The sequence below is a fragment of the Loxodonta africana genome, chromosome 1 (genome assembly GCF_030014295.1).
Source record: "Loxodonta africana isolate mLoxAfr1 chromosome 1, mLoxAfr1.hap2, whole genome shotgun sequence".
In the NCBI taxonomy this organism is placed as follows: domain Eukaryota; kingdom Metazoa; phylum Chordata; class Mammalia; order Proboscidea; family Elephantidae; genus Loxodonta; species Loxodonta africana.
In genome coordinates, this window is record NC_087342.1 from 214,707,358 (window position 1) to 214,717,659 (window position 10,302).

Sequence of the window (10,302 nt, forward strand, 5' to 3'; positions counted from 1 at the left end):
CTCTGTGGGCTGTAGCCCAGTCCTAATGCAAGGGAGCTCTGATAAAAAGAAGATGGCTTTAATCCTGGCAAGTGGGTGAGGGCAGAGGCAGGAAAACTTTGTTTTGTCATCCTTCCTGTGGTTACGTTTTTAACCCCAACTGAGGTACCTTGGGAAAGTCAGGCATGATGGTGAAGAAGGTGTGTCACCTTGGCTGGGCCATGATTCTCAATGTTTTGGCGGTCCTATAATGTTGTGATCACTTCCATGTTGAGTTTGATATGTGATCACCTCCATGGTGGGATGTGCTGTACCAATCAATTGAAAGGGAGTTTCCTTGGGCATGTGGCCTGCATCTGAATATAAGTGGACATTCTGGCAAGACTTGGGAGGCTTTTTGCTCAAGCTGGATCCTGCAGCTGGCTCCTGTTGGTCTGACCTCGGTCCTTGGGACTTGAGCTAGCAGTTTACCTGTGGTCTTGCCTGCTGATCTTGGAATTCATTGATCTTTGCAGCCTGTGAGCAAGAGCCCTGCTCTCTGACCTGCTGATCTTTGGTTCACCAGCTCCTGCGGCTATATGAATCAGGAGAAGCCTTTAACGTGACCCACGGACTTGAGAGGGTTCAGCCTCTACAACCATGTGTGCCATTTCCTTAATATAAATCTCTCTCTCGCTATGCTTTACTGGTTTTGCTTCTCTAGAGAACCCAGCCTAAGTCAACAGGTTACACAGAATTTGCCATCCTGCAGAGAAATGACTTTCAGACTTTTGAATCTTTAAGACCAGTCAATTAAGAAAGAAAGAAAAATTGGAGGGAAGAAGGAAGAGAGGGAGGGAGGGAAGCTGAAGAATGATCTTAGATTACTTTTTTACTTTCCAAGGAAAGACATTAAAAAATTGTACCACTCATATCAATACCTTGTTTCATAAATGAAAGGAGATTTTAACACCAATTATTAGCAAGGACATAATCACAGAATAAAGAGCTGTACGGTAAGGACAGTGAAACAGGCAGGATGACCTGATGGGCGAAGATATCTGTTCTCCTTATACTCTTGTCCTATTCTGTGTTCACTGTCCTGGACTGAGTCACATAGCCTTCCTTTGCCTCAGTTCCCCTCCTTTAAAATGATTGTGTAGAATAGATGATCTCTAAAGCCCTTTCCAGCTTTAAAGTCCTATGATTCTATGATTATACTTATTGAAATCTGGATCTTTCCCCTTTACTTCATACCTAACTGACAATAGGTCACCCTCCTCAAGCTGAGTCATTCAGGCTGGAAACACGAAGATGTCCTTTGCTGCCTCCATCATTTCACAGGCCAGGCATCAAAAAAATCACCCTTCCAGCCCACTGTCTTCCTGTCTTTCACATTCATCTCTGGTTAACGACCTAGGTAAATCTGTATTTCTGCTGTTGTTTAACAAACCTTTCCTACTCCAGTGCTCCCCACCTCCAACCCATCATGAACGCAGTTCTTCCTAAAACATCCATTTCATCTTGTGATTTCTCTGCCTAGAAATCTATAATGGCTCTCCAGTGCCCATGGGGTAAAGTCTCAACTCCTGTGTTCAATTGCCAAAAGTAAATCATATTAGCCTGATGAATTTCCTTCCTCTCTCCACCAAACACTATGCACAGACCAAGTCCAAGGCTGTGCTGATGTTGTGATACTACCTGATGTTCCCTCCTATTATCTACACAGCTCCAATCCCATGTCCTCTGTAAGGAGTTTCCATAGCACAAAGTATTTTCAGTGTTTCAATGTGCACCGCATGGCACTGTTAGCTGTTTCACAAATCTATCTGTCAGCTCACCAATTATCTCCCAAGTCCATGGAAGCAGGTTTTACATTGCTTTTGGATCATCCTTGGTATCAGGTGCACCACCATACACATTGTAGATGCTCAGTGAATTTGTCACTTGAAAAACAAAATATGTACGTCTTTCATCTCATCCTATCCCCATTTTCAATTTCTGTCCTGTGTTCTAACTCCGCAAAGAACCTTCTCTTGGTGCCTTTTCAAGAGAGATAATCTACCAGAAGAACTAGATGGTGTTGGGCTACTGCTATCAACTGTTCTGATCAGGGCCACATTAAATAGACCCTGAGAGAATGGGAGAAAAATGTGGAACAGAACTCAAGTTCTTAAAAAGTCCAGACTTACTGGACCAATTGAGACTAAAGGACTCCCTGAGTCTATTGCCCTGAGATACTTTTAAATCTTGACTGAAACTATTCCCTGAGGTCACCATTTAGCGAAATAACAGATTGGCACACAAAATAAAAGATACTACCCTTGAGTATGGTGCTCCTTGAAAAAACCATCTATATGAGACCAAAAGGTCAAGCATTGCTTTAAAGCAAAGATAAGGCAATGACGGGGCAGTGAAGCTAGAGCAATGGAAATGGAGCAACCAGAATGAAATTAAACAGAAATGTGAAAAATGCAACTAATGCAAAATGCAACTAACGTGAAAAATGCAACTAATGTCACTGAATAATTTGAGCAGAAACTGGCAAATGGGAACCTAATTTGCTATGTAAACTTTCACCAAAAACATAATAAAATATTATTAAAATAGAGAAATAATCTAAATCTTCAGTGGTGATTAGAGAAGTACTGCCTTTTCCTCCTTTTTCTTTTTTTTTTGCTTTAAATTCCCAGAGTTTGTGTCACTCCTCTGGGTGTTTAAGCCACAGACATGATGACTCTGCTGTAGAAATCTGTGCCAAGAAAACACGTATATTAGAGAGGAAGGCATATTAGAAGGATCGTTAGTTTCCTCAAATATGCCCTTCTCTCTAACATACATGTTTTTTGGCACAGATTTCTACACTAGAGTCATCATCTCTGTGGCTTAAAGACCAGAGGAATGACACAAACTCTGGGAATCTAAAGCAAAAAAAAAAAAAAAAAGGAGGGAAGACAGTACTAGGTTTGGCCCATTGCAAAAGAATCAGGAGGGTCTTTTGTACTCTTCAAATCAGACCCTTCAGGCCATCAGGCAAGGTTTAGCTCCTAGCGGCTTTTTCTAGAGGCTGTTCTCAAGTTGATGATGGTATAAGAATCATAAAAATAAAATAACACTACAAATACAAGCACAAACCTAGACACCAGCCTAGACTGTAAGAGAGAGAAGTTAGAGAAAGGAAGTTCAGTTGTCAAAGCAAACCCAGACAAACCCCTCTCCCCTTCATTCGATGCCAAAGCCAATCACATCCCTATTCAAGTCAAGTTTCTTCCCAGTTAGTCCAGACCACACGCAGGTAGCCCAGGGGCCAAAGCGACAGATAAGTCAGGACTAAAGTTTAAGTCATGTGCTAATTAAGGAAAGCATCATTGACCAAAGACATGTGTGAGTGGGTGGGGGCAGATTTGCAGCTGTGAGATCATGGGACGACTGGAATTACCCACTGGGCCTGTGGTGGGAAATACCATTCCTTCTTAAGATATGCTCCTAACAAAGAGCCATTTTGAATCACCTAATGGGCATTGTCTAGAATCTAATAACTGTAATTATATTTCCTATATAACTTCATTTGAAGTATGTAGAATATGATAATTACCATACAATTACATGGTAATTTAGAAACAGCCTACCAAGGGTAATGTTCATAACTCCAAATCAGCTTTGCAGCTTTGTGCGAACAATCATGGGAATCTGAACCAGATTGTTGTAAAAACTAGACAACTCAGGTTTTGTTCCTGTATACCACAGACTTGCTATAGGACATCGTTACAGACATTATCTATCATGTGCATTTTAATGTTTTACAATTTGATTTATACAATCAGATTGATTTATTAATATAGGGCCTCGCATATGGAATAAAGCAAAAAAAAATCAAACCCATTGCCATTGAGTCGATTCCAACTCATAGTGACCTTATAGGACAGAGTAGAACTGCCCCATAGGGTTTCCAAGGAGTGGCTGGTGGATTTGAACTGCCAACGTTTTGGTTAGCTTCCGAACTCTTAACCACTGTGCCACCAGGGCTCCAGCATATGGAATAGGGGCTCAATATATGTTAATTGAGCAAATAAATGAATTCAATTCCTATAAAGCCTGTTGAATGCCTTCAAGGTGTTGTACAGTCAGCCCCCCCACATCCTCAGGTCCTGCATTGGCAAGGTCCACCCACCATTCCCAGGGTCCACCAACCAGGGATCGAAAATATATTAAAAAAAAAAAGATTTTGTCCTGTCATTATTCCGTGGACAGTATAGTATAATGAATATTTACATAGCGTTTCTATTGTATTAGGTACTATAAGTAATCTAGAGGTGATTTGAAGTATACATGAGGATCTATTTAGGTTATTTGCAAATACTATGCCATTTTATGGTCCTGGAACCAACCAATCCCCCTGCAGATACAGAGGGATGACTTATATTTGTGTTTCAGGTAGCTGCCACGAGTTTGTGAGCAACGAGATGAACAGTAGCCTTCGCTCAGGTGTGGGTAATGAAGATGTCGTCTTAATGAACTCTTTAGAAATGTATACGTAACTTTATTAAGCTAGCACACGTTTGAGGGGTAATGTTTCTTTTTTTTCTGGTAATGTCTAATTTCTACATATAAATCTCTCATTATTCAAAGAAATTTGATATTGATTAAATATTTGGGAGAAACCACTTTTAATTTACTCCATAAATGGGCTCACCAAGCAGCAGTCAAGAAATCAAATGACGTATTGCATTGGGCATGTCGGAGGCAAAAGACCTCTTTAAAATCTTAGAAAAGCAAAGATGTCACTTTGATAACTAGTGTGCCTGACCCAAGTCATGGTATTTTCAATCACTTCATATGCATGGGAAACTGGACAACTAATAAAGAAGACCAAAGAAGAATTAATGCATTTGAATTATGGTGGTGAAGAATATTGAATACACCAGAGACTGCCAGAAGAACAAACAAATCAGTCTCAGTGGAAGTACAGCCAGAATATTACTCCTTAGGAGGGAGGATGGTGAGACTTTATCTCACTTACTTTGGATGTGTTATCACGAGGGACCAGTCCCTGGAGAAGGACATCATGCTTAGAAAAATAGAGGGTCACTGAAAAAGAGGAAGACACTCAAATACATAGATTGACACAGTGGCTGCAACAGTGGGCTCAAACATAGCAACGATTGTGAGGGTGGCATAGGGCTGGCAATGTTTGGTTCTGTTATACATAAGGTTGCTATGAGCCAGAGCTGACTGCCAAGTTGCTACTTAGCTCAAATCAATAGCTGTTTCCATAGAAGAATGGAGGAAATAGTGTCATCATATCTTGTGAATTTTTTAAAGCTCCCAGGAAATCTAGATAATTGTGTGAAAGCTGTATAATGTTATTTTCAATTTATTTTGGAAACCTGTGTCAGGAAAAAAAATCAACATTAAGGCCTGCATCTTCAGTAACACTTGTTTTAGTGGCTCATCTAAAAGTTGATAAAAGAGAAATACATTATATTTTTGTTTTTATGGACAGCCTGGCTTCCAAACCATTTGAGCCTCTTTTTCCTCCGAAGTACAGTTTTCCTGTGCTCAAATTGTGGCTTAATTGTTTATCAGGTGCCAATGCATGAGTAAGTTACTTAGGATCTCTGTGTGTGGTGGACAGACCCTAAAATGGCCCCCAGTGATCCATGCCTCCTAGTATATTCACACCTTTGTGAAATCCCCTTTCCTTGTGTGTGGGCAGGAGCTGAACTTGCTTCTAACCAATAGGATATGTCAAATGTGATGGGATACCACTTCCATGATTAGGTTATAAAAGGTTGTGACTTTTGTCTTGCTGGCCACCTCTCTCCCTTGCTGGCTTTGATGAAACAAGTTGTCACATGAGGAGGCCTACATGGCATAGAACTGAGGACATCCACTGGCTAACACCCAGATAGGAGGAGCTGGGGCCCCCAATTCAACAGCCCAAAAGGAACTGAATTCTGCCAGCAACCATGTAGGGGAGCTTGGAAGCACACCCTTGCCTGGCCAAGCCATCAGATGAGTCCCTAGCCCTTTGCAGCCTTGTGAGCAGCCTTGAAGCAGAGATCTTGAATCAGACCACTAAGCAATGTCCTGACCGCAGAAAATGGGACATCACAAATGTTTTAAGTTGCCAAATTTGTAGTCATTTGTTGTGCAGCAATAGGTAACGAATATACCATGCCTTACGTTCATCTCCAAAATGAAAAAGATAATAGTACCTCTCCCCCAAATAGGCTGTCGTGAGGGTTAAATGAGTTAATGCACGTAAAGTGCTTAGAACACTGCCTGACATACGTGAACTCATAATAGTGTTGGAGGTCTTTTCCTCACCTTTTTTTTTTTTTTTAGGTCCTAGAGATGAAGCCAGGGAAGAAAGGCGGAGTAAGCAGAACTCAGAGGGCTGTTCAGGGCCGCTTCGAGCCCAAGCGACAAACTGTGACATTGTCTTAGGCAGAGCGATTCTTCCCCACTAGTGTAGTACCATGGGACAACTTTGCTGCAGAGCCTGACAGAGTTGCAGGCTACCTAGAGAGGCCAGGTGAACCATTTACTCATGGAGGGCAAAGGCTCGGCCCCTCCCTTAAGGGACTGGCCATTGAGGAAGAAGCCAGGGCAGAAGATGATGAGAGGAGTTATTCCTGAGCACGTGTGACAAACTCCCTGCGAAAACTCAAAAACAACCGAGTCAGTCTGTTGAAAGGAGCCTCTGGAGATAGCAGGGTCCTAGCATTAAGATTTGCAGCTGAGTCTTTTGTTTTTTTTTGGTTCTTTCCCTTAAGCCTGATAGTGCAAATCTGGTAACCCCAGTGGGCCTAAGGTAAGGTCTGGTGTCTGTCTTGTTTATTTCTGTGTCTCCATAATCTAGGTCAGTATGACATAGTTGATGCTAATAAAAGTTTGCTAACTGACATTTGTGTTACACCAATAATTGTAAATTGTTATAACTTTATACTTGGAGATATCAGGAGACGCTTCTTTTGTCTGACCTCGTACCTTGTCAATAAAGGAAAGAGGATGCATGACGCCATTGGGCTACCTTAGCACAGCCACCCCAGCTACCTTGGCCCATCTCTGGGAGCAGGAGCAAGCTGGTCCACTGAGGCAATGGACTATTTTCCACTCCAGGGGATTATCTGAGGTGACAGCTGAGTTGATTTATCTTTCTCAGACAAAAATTTCCTGCATAAATAAATGAACCAGCATTACTGTCATGTCTCTGTAGTTATATAAATGATTTAACATATGTTCAGTGTATAGAAGATGGGGCAGGAGAAAATAGATGTGTGTAAGCAAGTCAATAATTACGAAATGATATTAAAGACCACTCGAGGTAGGTGAAGTTATATGTCTTGAAGGTAAAAATGCAGACTTTGGGGAGTTCCCAACAAGAGAAGATTTTTGATGTCTTTCAGAGCATGGATAAGAAAACAATAAGACCCAGAAAGGAAGAGTGTCCTTTCTAATTCTCTTCTCCAGTAGTCAAAGGGTTAAAGGGTAAGGATGTTCTCTGTCCCTATCAGTTTGCAAAGCAGAGGTTAGGATAAAGACTTGTGTGTTCTACTTGGCAAATAGCCCCCTGGTCTGCTTCAGACTGACTCCCATGAGGAAAACAAAACTCTATTAGAGATAGGCATATTCTTGTCCTCTCATTGAAGGTTGGGAAGTCTGAGGTCTACCCAGCTGTGTGAAAGCGAAGTCCTCTGCTGGGGTAAAACATTATCTGTTGGTTCCTTTGATGGTTATGAGGTCTTCTGGGGTCACCTGTTAAAAGACAGATAACCCTGGAATAGGCAATACTTTATTTAGAAGGATTATGAACAGCTGGCAGCAGAAGAGGTTCTAAGGAGTGGGAATAGTAAATTCTCAGGTCCTCAGGATGGCCCTAAGATTGAAAACGGAGGTAGAGGCACAGTCGGATTACCTGGTAAACAAGGTAAACATGGGCTTATTTGTGCTTATTTACTAATCTGTAGTGAACCATTTCACATGGGTTTCATCACATCTTTGAAATTGTTCACCACAGATTAGTAAGTAAGCACAAATAAACCAGTGTTTACCTTGCTAACTGGGTAATCCGTCCCTGTCAGGGATTGTAAATTTGAAAAGTGGCTTTGATTCTGTAGTAAGGTGCTGTGGGGTTGGGAGAGAGACAGATGCCAGCTGTCTTGGTCACCCTGTGCTGCCATAACAGAAATACCACAAGTGGATGGCTTTAACAAAGAGAAGTTTATTTTCTCACAGTCTAGTAGGTTACAAGCCCAAATTCAGGGTGTCAGCTCCAGGGGAAGGCTTTCTTTCTCTATCGGGTATGAAGGACGGTGCTTGTCCTCAATCTTCCCCTGGTCGAGGAGCTTCTCAGATGCAGGAACTGGTACACAAAAGATGCACTCTGCTCCTGGTGCTGCTTTCTTGGTGGTATGAGGTCCTCAACTCTCTGCTTGCTTCCCTTTCCTTTTATCTCTTGAGGAGACTCCCTTTACCTTGGATCAGGGAGGTGACCTGAGTGAGGGTGGTGCTACAATCCCAACCCTAATCCTCTCAACATAAAATTACAATCACAAAATGGAGGACAACCACACAATACTGGGAATTATGGTCTAACCAAATTGATACACACATTTTTGGGGGGACATAATTCAATCTATGACACCAGCCATACCTAAAACCAGCATTTTGACATGGTGAAAAATGTAAAATTCTTCAGTACGGATGATCTGTAAGCAAGGTAAGCACTGTGCTTATCTTGTCTATTGGGTAATCTGCCCGTAGGTGGGGGCTTCCAAAGTTGAACTCTGAATATCTCCTATTTTTCCAGGTGTGAACTCTAGTGGGATGCTAATCTTCCATCCACCAACCCTAAATCTAAATCTGTGTCTGTTTCTATATGAATTGTCCTTTGAGACTGCGTAGGATGCAATTCTGACATCATCATCCTCAATTTGCCTTGATATCCCAGGGCAAGTTTCGCTCCACGTTGAAGTCTCCTTGAGTTCCTGGACACAAAGGAAGAACCAAAGTACTTGCTCTTAAAATGTTTTTCTGGGACCTCCTGGAGGTAGCTTCACTATCGTTTCATGCTCCTTGAGGATTATGACTTTTCATATCATCCATGATTTGTAAATAGGAAGGGCAATAAAATCAATTTCCGAACCAGAAACAGAGTCTAGGACCTGTGACTCCCACGTAATGTGATTTAATGAACAAGATCTTGAAAACAAACACACTCATATAAACACTAGATTAGCTCCAAATTGACTTGCAGCTCTTCTATCAGATGCTTATTTTCTAAAGCAAGCAAACCCATGTGGGTGACTCATCAAAGCCTCTATCACCATAACCCAAATGCCCCTCATCTTCTTAGGGTTCTTAATCTTTCCCCAAGTCTCTCTCAGACATTCCAGAGTTGAATGAGCTGGCCACACCCCAACTCTACTCACCCACTTCTCAGCATATCTCATGTAGAGAAATATTATAAACAACATATGCTTCTACTTCTTCCCTTCTTTAGTGAGGTCACACAATAACGTTCCTTTGAGAAATAGAACAGACTGACGCCTCAGCACTAGAATAACTTTCAGTTGCTTCCCACATTTGGTTAAGTGCTTTTAATGTTTGTACAAGAACATAAACATTTATAAAATGGGGACAGCAGACTTCAGAAAAAGACAGGCAAATAGTACTTTGCAGGGCTGCTTTTAATAAAAAAAAGTACATCAAAGTAAATGTGCATGATCTAATTGTTGTTGAAGCTCATGGTTTAGAAGGCTGTGCTGTGGCATAACATGACATCAAAGCATCCTTGAGTTGACCTCTGAGCCAGTCGAGTCATGGTGGCCCTGTGTGTTTCAGAGTAGAACTGTATTACATAGGGTTTTCAGGGGCTGATTTTTTAGAAGTAGGTCCCCAGGCATTTCTTCTGAGGTGCCTCTGGGAGGACTTGAACCTCCAGCCTTTTCATTAGCAGCCAAGCACTTAGCCATTTGCACCATCCGGGAACTAAGATGTCTGAAGAGGTATGGATTTCAGGACCAGGGCTTGGGGTGGGTGCTAAAGGAACTGACTGAGAGGGGAATCTGGCCAGGAAAGTCCTCTTTATCCCCTGAGGGGCTCTGAGGCAATAAGCAAGGCTGAGAAGACCCACTAAAACTCCCAGCCACAGCTAGACTTTGATTCTGTAAGAGCAGGTGCCCTGAGCCCGAAGGAATGTGACAGGAGCATAGTGCATCAGGTCAGGAAAAATATTCTTACTTTCCTACTTTCTACCTCTCAGCTCTAGCCTCTGCCTTGAAGTCCTGGCTGAGATATCTTTCTTTTGCTTTGCTGTTTTCATTAGCAGAGGCATGT